General features: G+C 39.5%; 1 protein-coding gene across 1 annotated transcript in view; it reads right to left on the reverse strand.

The window, feature by feature from the left end:
• The window catches only part of LOC124620197 (nuclear pore glycoprotein p62-like), a 654,879-nt gene that overhangs the window by 631,259 nt on the left and 6,238 nt on the right, over nt 1-17,382 (reverse strand). The gene's annotated exons all lie outside the window — the stretch shown is intronic.

Below are 17,382 nucleotides of genomic sequence, written 5' to 3' on the forward strand. Positions count from 1 at the left end.
CACTCACACCCATGCCCGACGGAGGACTATTAAGGCCAAATATTTCAATATTACGAGCGCGATTCCATAAACACAGAACGTTGAGTCCTACATAATGCTCAAGGTAAAACCATGGCGATGTGTAAAAGCACAATGCCATCCGTCAATCAAAGACACGGCATTATAAAAGCGGAAGTAGTCTATCAACATAAAGTATCGGGCTGTCAAGAAACAAGACACCACGGTCCAATGGGAAAAAATACATATAAAAAACAGAGACCCGGCACGCAATTGGTACGTATGTGTGTTATTTGGATGTACACTGTAATCTCCTGCCACCAATCTCGGGTCCATCTCCACATTTCTTTCTCTGTTAATCTCTTGCTTTTCCACCTCTCCCCATCTATGTTCACCACCTGCTCCCTCTTCCGCCCCAACCCTCCATCCCCTCCTGTGCCAACTTTCTCCAACCTTCTCTCTCCATGTCCTCTTTCTTCCTCACTCTGTTTGTGACTCCTCAATCTGCGAACGGATGCGTAACAAACTATATCCCGGTTTCTATAGTTGTAAGCCTATTTCAGGCATACATTGATAAGTATTTTTGTTTTAAAACCGACTGAGAATAAGAGAACGAAAGACTCCATAGCTGTGTATACAACTTTTGTTTGAAATTATACATGGGAGGAAGAATATATAAGGTACAAACATTTTTTATGATGGTTTAAATGCCGTTATTTCAGTTAAATTCGACTACGAGAAAGAAAACGAGTAAGAACATATTCACAGCGTAGCACAGGTCAATGTTTTCTTTCCCGCAATGTGTTAAAGAAAACCTGGGTATTGTTCCTTAAAAACTATTGTAGCCCGTGTCCATCAGAAAGTTTATTAGAGTATTGAGCAAAAATTTGAAATGAATCGGTCAAAACGAATTCGAGATTGAAGTTTCAGAAAACTGAAAAGACTTTTGGCAACAACGTTTTCCCTTTACATATGACGTTTACACTACTTATATTGAAAAAGAGACATACAGCTTATCTCTTACCGAATATTAATTAGTGCATCGTGTAAAAATATAAAATAAATCATACAAAAACTTTCCGACATTTTTAGTAGCAATTTTAAACAGCGTCTTGTTTTTGTATAATTGTATAGATGTTATTGAGAAAAGATGAGGTATTCTGGTTTGATGACTATACTATTTATGTAAAGATGCTTGTACACGAAAAGTTAAAATAAACTTAAGCAAGCTTACTTGACGTGGAAATTCATTTTTTTCCACCAGTCTTATGATTCGTTTGATGTACCCCGCCATAAATTTCTCACCTCTGTCAACCTATTCATCTCACAGCAGATTTGCAGTCTACGTCCTCAATTATTTGCTGGATATATTACAACTACTGTCTTCCTCTACATTTTTTCACCCCCTACAGCTTCCTCGAAAACCAAGGAAGTTATTCTTTGATGTTCAGTCCATTACTAATTAGACTGGTCATTCCATTCAGCAGATCATGTGACTCTTCTTCACTTCTACTGAGGATACCAATCTCGTCAACGAATCGTATCAAAGATACCCTTTCACCTCGAATTTTAATCTCTGTCTTGAACCTTCCTATTATTTCCTTCATTGCTTCTTCGATGTGTAGAATGAACATTAGGGGCAGAAAGACTAAAACACTCTCTTATACCCTGTTTTAGTCCGAACACTTTGTTCTAGATCTTCCACTCTTATTACTCTGACTTTGCTCTAATACATGTTGCATATTGCCCTATCTCTCTCTATAGCTTACCCCTAGTTTCCTCGGAATTTCTAACGCCTTGTAGCATTTGAAATCGTCTAACACTTTCTTCAGGTCTACAAATTCCATGAAGGTATCTTGATTTTCCTTTAGTCTCCCTTCCATCATCAGCAAAATGTCAGGATGGCATCTCTTGGGTCCTTACCTTTCCTAGTAGATGATATTTTTCCGAAAGTCAGATGGCGTATCGCCCGACTAATATATTCTACACACTAATGTGAAAAGACGATTTGTTGCCACTTCCCCAAATTATTTGAGAAATTCTGATGGAATGTTATCCATCCCTTCTGTCTTATTTGATTTTAAGTCTTCCAAATCTCGTTTAAATTCTGTTGCTAATACTTGATTCCCTGTCTCTTACAAATCGACTCCTTTTTGTTCTACAGTACAATCTCATCAGCAAAGTCTCCCCTCATACAGTCCTTCAGTATCCTCCTTCAGCCTATCCGTTGTCTCCTTTACTTTTAACAGTGGAAATCCCATTGCCCGCTTAATGTTACCACCCCTACTTTTAATTTCATCGAAGGCTGTTTTGACTTTCCCATATGATGAGTCAGTCTTTCCGACAATCATTTCTTCACATTTTTCATGCAGCCAGTTCTTCTTAGCTTCCCTGTATTTCCTATTTATTTAATTCCTCAGTGACTTGTGTTTCTGTATTCCTTTATTTCACCTGAACATTTTTGTACTTCCTTCCTTCATTGATCAAGTACAGAATGGTTTCCTCGCAGGTACTTTATTTGTACCAACATTTTACTTTCCATCTTCTGCGATTGCCTTCTTTAGATACGTCCACTCCTCTTCAACTGTACTCCCTACTGCGCTATTCCTTATTGCTGTATCTGAGTCTTAGAAAACTTCAAACTTACCTTCGTATTCCTCAGTATTTGCATATCCCATTTCCTTGCGTATGGATTCTTCCATGACGAATATCTTAGGCTACCCTTCATAGTCACTAGATTGTGTTCTGAGTCTGTATCTTCCCCCTGATATCGGAATCTCTGGCTGACCATGATGTAATCTAAAATCTTCCCCTATCTGCCGGCCATTTCCAAGTGTACCTCATCCTGATGTGATACCTGAACAGTGTATTTGCTATCGCTAGCTGAAATTTATTACAGAACTCAATTAGTCTTTCTCCTCTCTCATTCCTAGTACCCAGAACATATTTTCCTGTAACCCTTTCTTCTACAGCTTCCCCTTACAACCGCATTCCTGTCCCCCATGAACATTAGTTTTTTATTTCCTTTTGTGTACTCTATCACCAGTCCAATATCCTCATATACATTCACTGTCTGTCCATCTTCAGCTTGCGACGTCAGCCTGTGAACCTGAACTTCCTTTGTTGGTGTTGGTTTGCTATCGATTCTGAAAAGAAAAACCCTTTTAGTGGATTCTTCACAGTGACTAAGTATCTGCACTAACTTCGTATCACTACTCCCGTTACACAATTTTCTGCGGCTGTTGATACCTTGTACTCATCTGACCATAAATCCTCGTTTTCTTCCCCTTTCACATTACTTACCCCCACTATATCTAAATTGGGCCTTCGCATTTCCCTTTACAGATTTTCTAGCTTCCTTACCACTTTCAAGCTTCTTAAATTCCACGCTCCGTGTCGCAGTACGTTATTCTTTCATTGGATAATCAATCATTTTCTCGTGATCACCTCCCCTTGGCAGTCCTCTTCCTGAGAAAATCATTGTCAAACTGAAAAGCTACAAAAATCATTATCGCACTTACACACGTTTCGGTTTTAATAACAAAGCAATCTAAATGGTTCAGATCACTTTAGTTTTATTTGTGTTCTGCTGACAATTTTTTCTTTGGTTATTGTAACGCAACAGAGTCGGACTGGTGTTTTATGCATCGGCAGACGTCATTGCTTTTTAAAGTACTGGTGTTTATTTTCCTTTGAATGTATCCGATAGAAACTGTAGAACAAAGCTGCGTGACAGCGAAAGAAAAAAATTATCACAATACGTACAGAGAGAACAAATCTCCTATATAATCTCTTTTTCATTTTATATAATGCGAAGCGCTTATAAAGAATGTGTTGTTTAGTTCTTTGATCAAATATTTAAAATGAACATTATCAAATTTCACTGCCGAGAAAGGAAATTTACCTAAAAACGTGGTTGAAATGGCTCTGAGCACTATGGGACTTAACTTCTGAGGTCATCAGTCCCTAGAACTTAAACCTACTTAAACCTAACTAACTTAAGGACTTCACACACATTCACGTCCGAGGCAGGATTCGAACATGCTACCGGAGCGGTCGCGCGGTTCCAGACTGTAGCGCCTAGAACCACTCGGCCACGCCGGCCAGTGAAATTTACCTGAACATTCAGTAAACACCTTTGTTCGATCCCAGATATCGTTAACCTCAAATGAAATTATTGTCGTGTGTCAATATCCTTTAGGCAGGGATAAAGCAGAAATGACACTGATTTATAGGTTAGTTCGGATATTGCATTTATTTCAGAAATATGTAAAACGTCACTATAGTTCAGTGATACATTTTGCTTCAAATTCGGAAAACATGTGACGCGATAAATACCAAACGAGATAGCTTGCGTGATGATTCTTCAACGTCAATTATATCAGTTAACTGAAAAATCTATGTCTTAGATTTTGCTGGGATACTTAGGGCACGTTTGTCACTCATAATGATGGAACAACGTACTGATTTTAACAAGCGATTCGCGAGTCGTTCAGTCTTTTTTTCGGTGTGTTTTGTTAATTTTTTTTCAGTCGAATGATACATCGGAATAAAACTATACTGTATGAATAGTGGGAACCATATCACTAGACAAATAATGATCCCCGCGATAAATTAAATGCGATATACAGTACCTGCAAGGATGATTCACATTCTGAAATTATAGTAGTTAATGGAATGCAAAGGACATTAGTGATTGATGAGAAATTTTTTTCGAGAAAAAATCCTCCTAGCAAAAGACAATATATGCTAAAGAAGCAAGTGATTAATTCACCATTATAAATAATTTGTGAATCGTAGGTTGTTTGTGGTCACGTCACGCAAGTATTTAGTGAAAGAGAATTACGATGATGGGTACTAACTCGCTGGAAGAGAGAGATAGAGCTTAAATAAATTGAAATTGATTGTAATTATTAATTTACTTTTACATAAAACTACAGTGTAGCACCAGTTATTACACATTTAATCTTAACCAAAATTTGATCTTTAACGCCAAAAGTATGGAAAATCGTATTTAGTTAAATAAATACTGTTATTTATACACTTTTGAAAATAGCATTCGTCTTGATATTCATACCCAAGCACTAGATGGCCGTCTAGTAATCGCTTAGTCAAGTTACGTCAAGTGCTAAGTACTGGTACAGTGAGAGGCTCTGAGCTGTTTGCCGCTAAAGCAAAATTATTGCAGTTCTTCTTCGGTGCTGGACCACAGTTCTCAACAATCGAGACATTAAGAAATGAAGGGAGATACACATTAGAGGTTAACATTCCGTCAACAGCATGATCATTAGCGCCGGAACACAAGCCAGGATTTCGAGAGGATGGGGAAGGAATTCGGCCGTGCACTTTTCAGTGAAACATTTTCGCAATTTGACTGGAGAGATTTAAGGAAATTTCGTAAACACCTAAATCTGGGTGGCCTGACGAGGATTTGATATGACATCCTTCCCAATGTGAGTCCGGTATGCTAACCACTGCGCCACCTCACTCGGTCCGAGACATTAAGCAATAACAATTATTCACTAGCAACTTCTAAGGCTTGCGCCGTGATTGCTATCATATACTTTTACACGACTCATGATATGACATTCAGTTTAGTAGAGCAATCTTCGACGTTGCACAGTTTCATAGTGACGAACGCAAGGGTCCATGATGTTTACTTAGCGTAGGAAAGGAATCACAGATTTGGGCGCGGAGAGCGCGAAATAATATTTAGACAGCGGCCCCTGGACCTATCGACGGCCGGAGAGATACAAAACCAACAGAGAGACGGGTCTCGCTCGTGTGTCACGAACCGCGGATCAAAAGCGGCGCAGTTCGCCGCGAGCGTCGACACTCGCTTGTTTGTTCTTCGACCGGCACCGCCCCTAGCGACCGGCGATGCAAATGAGTTCGGGGACTACCCGTCGTCCCCATCCCCCTCCCCCATCCACCGCGGCCCAACTACCTAAATTCAGTCCAGAGCACACGTTCACACGTAGCCCCAACTTTTCACAACTGAGCGTCTTCTGGAAACGATTTACTTCACACGGGACAGGGACGTTCGTTCTGCTTTAAACCACAGTGTCGCGTCAGTAGCTAGCGCACTAACGCAGAGCAGGTGTTTTATTAATGCACTAATTTATTACAAAGTCCAATCTAACGTTTATTTACTAATGTGACACAGAGCACAGGGTACGCTGCGGGAATAATCAATATATCGCGACATGAGAGACGCAGTAGAGAAAATAAAGCTTCGTTCCGACATACGACACACTGGGTTCTGTTACTACTAACGTGTAAATTTTCTCTTGTTCACTTCCTCTGTTTGCACGTTGCGTGTGATCTCTGAATATTTTCGCGCCATGACAGTGCGACACTGAATCTGTTGTTGACGGTCGTTTGCGGCGAGAGTATACCTGCGAGCGAATACAACAGCGTCAGACAGAAGCGTCAGGCAACTGATTTATTATGCAAGTCTCGCCCGGAAATGCTTCAGGTTTTCACTGTGCACAATACGTTGGTGCAGGCTACATTTGCCGCTATTGCGATTTCACTTCTCGTGTTGCTGTTGAAGAGCGTCGAACGTCTAGAGTTATTTAATACATTATGCCTCCTTTCAAAAGGTAGAGTAAAACATGAGTTTAACATTCGGACGAAAAAAAATCACAGTACAGGCGCTTGCAACTAGGCAGTACGTTCGTAAAAAGCCAACCATAAGCACAGTTAAAGAACACTGCTACAGGCACCTCTTATATAGTTAAAAATACAGGTCTATACGACGTAAGTCATCTCCCTCACAATCTATTTTGGGATCAGGTTTAGTCACGAGTTGGTGCATAATCAGGGTTGCTAAGCTGCAAAGTGGGTTTGACGTAAAATTATGGCGAACATAGGAACATAACATGTTGTAAAGTAATGCAAATGTGGTGTGACAAGGGCCTCCCATCTGGTAGACCGTGCGCCGGGTGCAAGTCTTTCGATTTGACGCCACTTCCCTATCCGTGAGCGGAGAAACTCTCCGACCAAGCCGGGAATCAAACCCAGGCCCTTAGGATTGACAGTCTGTCACGCTGACCACTCAGCTACCGGGGAGGACTGTAAAGTAATACAAGCCTATAAGAAAACCAATTTCATAAGAGAGTAGAATATCTGACAGGGTACTGTATTTTTCTGATAGAGAGATCGTAGATTCCAAATAACTATTTAAATTCTAATGAAATATGAGGCCTTACTGCCTTCAAAGCTACATTTATTACGAAGTTCGCTGGAGAATATTTCTAAAATTTCCTTGTTCTTTCTTCCATGCGAAACTGTCTGTTTTTCTAAAGGGTGCCATATTCGCCGTTGTCTGCAGGAATTACTTATGTAACAATTGGTACTGCGGAAAAAGTTGCACAATTCTAGCTCCGTAATCTCCTGACATGTTTAAATGTCATCCTCGAAAATATGACTTTGCACTGTAAAAATGAATCAATATTTGATGACTGCGAAGCTCAGCACTTGGTGAAATGATGGAAATTACATGAAATGTTGACAATGGTAGCATCCTTCACATAAATCCCTGAAGAAAAATCTTTTGCAAACAACAAAGACCGAAACTGTAATTGTGAAATAAATAGTCAACGGTGAATATTATGTCCTTTAAAAAAATGTACGTCGCTGAAAGACCGTTGTCTGAGACAGAGTACATGCCTTTTGCTTGACCGTTCTACAACTTGTGTTTCTCAATACAAGTATGAGCTGTTGGTATCAATGGTATTAACACAGGAGGCGAGGAAGAGTATTTATCGGGAGAAATGAGGATTTTTCACAATTCATACGGAATTTATGTATTGAGAAACTGTAACTTGACATGGTTCATCTCACTGGCATCATTGATTTCGTGATTAGAGATATTACAAGTATCACTAAAAGATCATGTATGTCTCGATGAAAGAGTCTGTCACTGTCTTGCGTTCATAAAAAAGTATTTCAGCTACGATATGTGTTTTTAAAATAGCGAACAATTAAGAAAGGTAAGGGAATGTATAATTTAAAAAAGGCTCTCAAACGTTTTTTTTTTATATTAATCATTTAGAGGTCTACACAAGAGGTAACGCCCCTACGTAATGAATATCACTATCAGCTCTGCCAGTACAGCGGTGTTAAGTGTGCAGTGTAATGACGACTATGATACGTTTCGGGAAAAGTGCGGGACTTTTAATAGTTATGGGTCAGTACAATAATGTTATACTGGTCTTCAAAGGGGTTATCCAGTTACAATAACGTTGAAAGTTTCTTGAACTTTCTGTCTTATGGTAAGAGGACCTAGAATTTTATGACTAGTAAAGGGGCATTTATTATAATAACATTGACGATGAGTTTCTAGGACTACGATACGTTGTAATTTTCCAACAGCCGACTCATCACCATATTTAATGGTAAATTGGAGATTCTGCGTGGAAGATCGAATAATCAATGTGGAAAAATTTTCAGCCTATATTTTCTTACAAGACAAGTATTCTGGGACAGGTTTTACAGATTTTATGGATTTTATGTGTCAGAATGTGATGAAGCCTTATTCGTACATAAATATTACTGGTCTTTTAGTGTGGTTAAAATCGGTCACCTATCTTTATTCAAAAACTGTTCAATTTCCAAGAAAAGGAAATACAAAGCTGCTGCTTCGTGGAGCTAATATTTCATCGATAGGGTGGCACATAAATTGAGAAAAGCTCGAACAAAACTTGAACGACGCATCACGCATCAAAAAACAGCCCGCATTAGCTGGTTATCGAAATAATTTATAATCGTTCGCAGGGGAATTACGTTTAAAGATGAAGTCATGATTATTATCGCACACCGGAACATCCGAAATGGTAGCCCTCATTCACTGTCCCTGAGAGGAGAATGAAGCGCAGAAAATAAGAGGGAAGAAGGGGAAGGAGGAAAGAAGGTAGGGACGGAGAAATGATGAATAAGCTGTTAATATCTTGTGAACGATTAGTACTTTAAATATGGAGAAATAGCACGGATACGAGAAGAATGGGAAATATGTCCATTGTGCGTTGTACAAGGGAACCAGCCTGTCATTCTCTTAAGCAAGTTAGAGAGACTACGAAAAACCTAAACAATGTTGCGATTTGAACCCAGTTTCACAAAACGTGAATTTAGTACGTTAAATACTGTGCCAACTCAATTCGTAAGAAGTTGTTGTTGTGGTCTTCAGTCTATAGACTGGTTTGATCTACTTCTACATCTGCATACATACTCCGGTAGCTACCAAGCGGTATGTGGCGGAGGGCACAATTCGCGCATATTTCCCCCCTCTGTTCCACTCACGGATCGCGCGAGGAAAAAACGACTGTCCGATAGCTCTCCATGCTCTCCATGTGAATCTATCCAGTGCAAGCTTCTTCGTCTCGAAGCACCTACTACAACCGACATCCTTCTGAATCTGCTTAGTGTATTCATCTATTGGTCTTCCTCTACGCCTTTTACCCTCTACATTGCCCTCCAATACTAAATTAACGGTCCCAAGATGCCTCAGAACATGTCCTACCAATCGATCCATTTTTCTAATCAAGTTGTGAGACAAATTCCTCTTCTCCCCAATTCCATTCAGTTCCTCGTCATTAGTTATGTGATCTACTCATCTAATCTTCAGCATTCTTCTGTAGCAGCACATTTTGGTAACTTCTATTCTCTTCTTATCTTAACTATTTATCGTTCATGTTTCACTTCCATACATGGCTGCATTCCGTACAAACACTTTAGTAAAAGACTTCGTGGTACTTAAATCGACGCTAGATGTTAACAAACTTCTCATCTTTAGAAACGCTTTCCTTGCCATTGCCAGTCTATATTTTATATCCTCCCTACTTCGACCATCATCTGTTATTTTGCTCCCCAAATAGCAAATCTTGTCTAGTACTTTAAGAGTCTCATCCCCTACCATAATTCCCTCAGAAACTCCTGATTTAATTCGACTACATTCCATTATCCGCGTTTTGCTTTTGTTGATGTTCATCTTTTATCATCCTTTCACGACACTGTCTTTTCCGTTCAACTGCTCTTCCACTTCCTTTGCTATATCTGACGGAATTACAATGTCATCGGCGAACCTCAAAGTTTTTATCTCCTCTCCATGGGTTTTAATTCTTACTCCAAATTTTCCTACTGTTTGCTAAATATATAGATTGAATAACATCAGGGATAGACTACAAACCAGTCTCACATCCTTCCCAACCACTGCTTCCTTTCCACGCCCTCGACTCTTATACCTGTCATCCGGTTACTGTATATATTGTAAATAGCCTTTTGCTCTCTGTATTTTACCCCTGCCACCTTCAGAATTTGAAAGATAGTAATCCATTCAACATCGTCAAAAGCTTTCTCTAAGTCTACAAATGTGAGAATTGTAGATTTGCCTTTCCTTAATCTATCATCTAAGATAAGTCGGAGGTTAGCATCGCCTCACGTGTTCCAACATTTCTACGGAATCAAAACTGATCTTCCATGTGGTCGGCTTCTACCACTTTTTCCATTCGTCTGTAAAGAATTCGTGTTAGAGTTTTGCAACCATGACCTATTAAGCTGATAGTTCTGTAATTATCACACCTGTGAACTCCTGCTTTCTTTGGGACTGGAACTGTTATATTCTTCTTGAAGTCTGAGGTTATTTCGCCTGTCTCATGCATCTTGCTCACAAGATGGTAGAGCTTTCATGGCTGGCTCTCCCAGGGCTATCATTAGTTCTATTGGAATGTTGTCTACTCCCAGGGCCTTGTTGGGACTTAGATCTTACAGTGCTCTGTCAAACTCTTCAAGCAGTATCATAGTTCCCATTTCATCTTCATCTACGTCCTCTGCCATCTCCATATAACTGCCCTCAAGTACATCGCCCTTTTATAAACCCTCTACATACTCCTTCCATCTTTCTGCTTTCCCTTCTTTGCTTAGTAATGGTTTTCCATCTGAGCTCTTGATATTCATACAAGTGGTTCTCTTTTGTCCAAAGTTCCCATTAATTTTCCTGTAGGCAGTATCTATCTTACCCCTAGTGTTGCCTCTAAATCCCTACATTTATCCTCTAGCCATCCATGTTTACCCATTTTGCACTTCCTGTCGTAAGAAGTACACAATATTAATTGAACAGATTCTTGTTCGACATTGCACTCTGAATGATTACAAGGTCTATACAGATATTAGAACAGATGTGGTTCGGAGTGCACGTCCTCATGTTCTTGGAATATCTAAATGCAAATGTAGATACTCTCTGGCCCTTCTAGTTAATAAAAAAACTGCGTGCCTCACACAAACCAAGGGATGTTAATGTAAAGGTTTTTCACAAAATACATAATTTTGTTCTTATTATGATTTCTGTGATTATGTATCATTGATCCGTTGTGTAACAGAAAATATGTTACGAAAAGAAGATGCCTTGACATAACGTCTCGCAAACGCAATTATAAAAACATGAGACATTATTATTTGAACAGAATCAACAATATTCTTCATTAGAGGCGTGTACAGATATTTACCGAATCGTATATATTCAATCAGATATGAATTAGAAACTGGCTGATAGCGGAGACGTGCTCTTTATGTTCGTGACGCAATGACACGTAAAGAAGTATATCGTATTAGTTTTCATATAAACCTGTAAAATTAAGGCTTTAATGGTAGTGCTGAAAGTGAGAGAGAGCACTGAATCTCTTTCTTTTATTTCTTTTTTTTTCGTAGTCTGTCATTGCCCCCTACGGGAAGAATTTTGTCTATGGTTTTTTCACCAGACCATCTCAGTTACGGGATTTCTGTCATCAGTCCTTTTTACCTGCGAAGAAATTTTACCAGAACTGGCATCATCAAGCTGGACGGTTGCAGACAGGGCACATGGTCAGAGGAACTTCTATTCGCCAGCGACACCTACCCTCGTAACGATGCACTTCCGGACACACGTTCATACAATCTTTTGCCCTCCATTTCCAGTCAGCAATCCGTCCCCGCCATTTTTCGGTTCTATTAACGTTCGCCCTGCGTAAAACTGACAGATTCAGAATAGAGTAAGAACTTTCCTTATTTTCATATACAGAGAAATTGTTGACATTCTCCGGAATGTTAAACATCCTAGACTTCTTTTTGCTTAAATTTTGTTATGTAGTAGTTACGTTCGCTTTAGTATCCATATTAATCCATGGTGAAGTGACAGATTAGTTCAAAAAATGGTTCAAATGGCTCTGAGCACTATGGGACTTAACTTCTAAGGTCAGCAGTTCCCTAGAACTTAGAACTAATTAAACCTAACTGTCCTAAGGACATCACACACATCCATGCCCGAGGCAGGAGTCGAACCTGCGACCGTAGCGGTCACGCGGTTCCAGACTGTAGCGCCTAGAACCGCTCGGATACTCCGTCCGGTGACCGATTACTATTGATACTTAAAGAAAAGAGTGCTTTATCATTTTGTAAGGTTCAAGGAGGTGAATATTGTTTAGAGTAAGTCTTCAGAAATGAAATCATGTAGCACAACGGAAGTTCACCTTTTATCGGATTGCGTATTAGCAGTCCGGCTGAGCTTTCAATACTTTTCGTTTAGACATACACAGTGGATAGAGTGACCATGTAAATATGAAATCATTCTACACATTTAAATGAAGCATGTGTCCCCTAGTGAAACATTATCTGTAAAATAGGTATTTTGTTTCCAGTAACTACTACCTAATAAAGAATGCATGTGAAAACTAAAACCTTGTCATTTGTTAGACAACCATCATTTACTTCTATTTTTTTTTTCAATAACTTACATTCCGAACTTCAAGGAACAATGATCCTTCTTATAATTTTTTATAAAAATTCACTAGTACTACTGTAAGAAATTAGTAAAATATTATTAGTACCCCATGAGTGTGACGGTGAGATGCTCGTCTTACTATTGATGAATATGAATGTCACTATTATATCTTGCGTTCTGGAAATACTTGGAAAGGCTTCCGGTGATGTGTTCATTTTGCTAGTGACGACGACTTTATCGTACAGAAAATATTTGCGGCTGTCAGCGGCATTTGATAATATGCAGTGCCTTTCTTCACGTACTTTCTGTCCGCAGGTTAAAGGAAGTTTCATTTATCGAATGTAGCATCAGATGACAGAGTACTCTTCGTCGTCACAAGGTACACCACTTCCTGCAGTGGCGAAAGTAAATTAAAAAGGCAGTCTCAATCATTTACGGTCGTCGTTATATACCTCCATGGTCGGTCGCTGTCGTTCATAGTTGTCATTAGGGCCCATAAAACAAATTGACTGTTAAACAAACAATTACAAAATTTAACAATTGTATCAGAAACTGCAACTACAGAATATATTCTCGGGGAGATTTGCAAAGGGCAAATAGATCCAAAAATGTCTCAAAAAGTTGTTAGACATGGAAACAAACAGCTACTCTTACTAAACAGCTGGAATTTTACGACATAGGGTACGAAAGAAAAGCCTGTAAAACACGATAAGTCGCTTGATATCTACGCCGGCTTTAATTACCCAAGACGAAAAGTAATACACGTAGACCTCATTGTGGTTGGAGACTGACCTCAGACTTCGATGAACACAAATGAGAGTGGCCATTTAATTTCTTGAATGCATCCGCTTGCTACAGACCGGAACGGATACTTGCCTACGAAGTTTAAACTGGATGTCGGGTTAGGATTTGACTCTGTCATTCCTGAAGAGAAAAAAATGGCAGATACGTTGTTTTTTATACGTCCCTTATTTCAATGTCGATGGCGCTTAAGAATTTGCATGTACAGAACAACGCTGCTGAACACAATGTATGGATACAAGAAATTAACTCAGGATCGCCACATAGGGCTTTCCCAACACAGCCCTCTTGAATTGCGTCCAATTGAACTACTGTGCTCAATATCGTGGACTACCTACCTTTTCACTCGCCTTCTTAAATTACATTTATAAGTCAATTAAAAGTTTTTAAGTCACAAAATTATGAAAAATACCAGATTAAGGACGACACCTAGAAATCTTGAATACCAGCTTAATTGTGTAAGAATACTAGACTTTCAACGACAGACGGGGTTAGTGAAAATGGTGCACAAATTAACACTTTTATTTGTTGGCAACTCTCTACTGTAAAACTGATTTGGCTCTTACAGCGATTCACCGATCGTCATGGGTGAGGCACAGGTTCAGATCACAGGGTAGCTTTCTTAACAAACTATGGAGGTTCATGTTATAAAAATAAAATCGGGATGACCAGAAATATTTTGAAATGGTTATACACAGAGAGGATTTTCAGCATGGAACAGAAGTATATTAGAGCTACAATGAAAATTTCACGCTGTTAATTTAACATCAATAAGATTCTTTTCAAAGGGTGGACCGGGCAAAGCATTAATCGCTTAACGCAAACGACAGAATGGTTCTTTGAAATGGGACGGCCGTCGTTCTTTCCAAATGAGAGTCTGCGCTCTAACTGTAATAATTTCGACGTCGACGGGTCGTTAAACTTAGGTTTTCATTTACTTTTCGGACAAGACAACAACGTTGTGCCTGAGTCTCTCTTCCGTTGTGATATCATCACCAGAGCAGTGGTAAGGAAGTAATAACTACAGATTATAATTTCAGCATCAGCACTTCAAAACTTCCAAACTGAGATACCATGCACCCAGTCGCTGGTAGCCGATAGAGTAATAACTTCACCACGATGCCTCTGGGGAAATTAGACGGCCTTGCGGTGCTGACATGGTGCTCAGAAGGGGGTGTAAATAAAACTCGAGATAAAGGATGTCACTTTCTCGCTACCACGTTCCATCTATCGTGTAATTGTGTAAGTCATTCTGAAATAACAGTAAAATTTGGTCAGGTGTGAGCAGGATTCGCACTCTTGAGTTTTCCGTAAAAACTTAATGGTGTATATAGAGTGTTCATACATCACGGGAGTCGTGTGTGTCGCTGATTTTTGCTTTTTGTTGACATTGATCCTGCCATGATACTGGTCCCGAGAATTGTTAAATTTCCGAGAATATTTCAATTTTAAGTTTCAAGTGAGATAAGAAATAACTAAAGACATTCGTGTGATATATTCAAAACTTAACAATTTACTTCCGGTGTGAAACCTTGTTTATTGCCGAATTTTATGATTCTAGGTCAACGAGGAGCACCCTATTATTTTTAATGAGCAAGATTGCGAGTGTCAAAATACTTGAAGTAATGGTCATATTTTTTAATTACACTGACTTAGAAGCTTGACGTTTGTATAAGACCAAGGAATCGCTGACTTCAGCGTGTGACGTAAATTTCAACTTCTTGCATCTGTGGAAAAGGAGTCTTAACAGACGGACGAACAGAGAGAGTGTCGAATAAGAAACGGGAAATTATTTTTCGTGTGATATAACAACAAATTAACAAATACCATTTTATCACCTTATTTGTGCTTCGAAGCCTCTCTACGTACCAAATATGATGATTTTACTCCAATGGGAAGTACCTCATAGGTTTGAATGAGTGAGTTTGCGAGTGCCGAATTATGTGACAAAATGGTCGTATCTTCTGATTGCATTGACTTAGAGCCTAACATTTATTATGCCGCCAAGGACCAAGACATCTCAGTATGTGACGTTCAACTTGATACCTCTACACTTTCCTGAGAAAAGGGACGAGGGGCGTGGGGGGGGGGGGGGTGGAGGGGGTCTTAACGGACGAACAGACAGGCAGTCGGATTACAAATGGCCGGCCGGTGTGGCCGAGCGATTCTAGGCGCTTCAGTCTGGAACCGCGCGACCGCTACGGTCGCAGGTTCGAATCCGGCCTCGGGCATCGATGTGTGTGATGTCCTTAGGTTAGTTAGGTTTAAGTAGTTCAAAGTTCAAGGGGACTGATGACCTCAGATGTTAAGTCCCATAGTGCTCACAGCCATTTGAACCATTCGATTAGAAAAGAGATTTGTTTCGTGTGATATTATTACAAATTATCAAATTTCGGACTTATAATGCCGTTACTGGCGTTGTGAAACCTAGTTTCCCGTTAAAATTTCATGATTTTAGGTCAACGGGAACTGCCCTCTTGGTTTCAAGGTGTGAGTTTGCGAGTATAACAATATTTTACACAAATGACCGTATCTTTTGATTGCATTGACTTAGAAGCTACTGTTCTGTATAAAGAATAGGGGCCGTCAGCATTAGTATGTGACGTAACTTTTGAGACATGTAGCGGTTCCTAACAAAAAGGGACAGCCAGGGAGATAACGGAAAAAAGTGTTTCTATAAGGGTCCAGTTCCTAAACGAATGAGGTACGGAATTCTAAAAAGTTACTTTTTTTGTAAGTGCAGATCATTTCTGTTTACTGTAAGGAATGTTAATAAGGTCGCGAAAATGTAGTTCAGGGGGCATGAGTTGAAATCAACCAAAAAGAAAGTTCTCTGTGGTATATGAAAGTACTTGTGCAATGAACGCCTGTTACTTGTAACGTGTAACGTGAAGCACTGAATTTTTGTGAGGTAAAGAAGCGACACAAGCCTTCGAAAACTTTCACGGATACGCTGTGATTGTACGTAACTTTCTGCTCCACAGCACGGTTGACTTGACATGTATGTTACGAAGAAAAAGGAGAACTTCATTGACTTCACAGGACACCACAAAGCGTCTGGGTCGATAAAAAAATCAGGATGTCTTTCTTACAGAAATTTTACCTTACTTACTCAGATAACTACAAATATGTACGCAGCAGCTAATATCAGAGCAGTCAGGTTTCTCACTCGCAGCAAGACGGTTCCTAATTGGAATTAACGTCACCCCAACATCGTCAATCTACATCTTCACATATTCTCTGCAGTCCATAATACAACTTATAATGGAAGTTACATCACCGAATATTAGTGACGTTGCATCTTATTTCTACACCTTTGATGTAAATTTGATAGACGTTTCGTAGCTAATAGTCTTCATGGTGTGTAAATCTTATCAGTAGCATAAGGAAAACAGTGCAATCAGTATTTGTCCCTATCTATCATATGGCATCTTTAAGAATAGATAAGCATAAGAAGTCTCGAATTTACAAGTGTGCAGAAAGGGAAAAGGTGAAGAATTAATCTCTCTCTTTAATAGCCGGCGAGCCACCTTGATATTTGGCGTATAAGTGAAAAAGGCGTTAACATCGCTCCATGGTCTCACGCAATGTCAATGTCAACATGAATCTACAGTAGCGTTGTTTTCACACAAGGTCTGTACTTTCCTAACAGTATCATGACTCATTTGTCATTGTTGGTACTTCACTGGTGTCGTTTACGTAACCATCTCCGGTTGTACTAGTTACTGTAAGGATTGCAAATAACTGCTTGCAATTTCTATACTAACAGTGTGAATCAAGTTGGTCACCATTAATTACTTAAACCCTCTGCACTGTGACCTGATTATCAG

This window comes from Schistocerca americana, chromosome 6 (genome assembly GCF_021461395.2).
Source record: "Schistocerca americana isolate TAMUIC-IGC-003095 chromosome 6, iqSchAmer2.1, whole genome shotgun sequence".
NCBI classification, from domain to species: domain Eukaryota; kingdom Metazoa; phylum Arthropoda; class Insecta; order Orthoptera; family Acrididae; genus Schistocerca; species Schistocerca americana.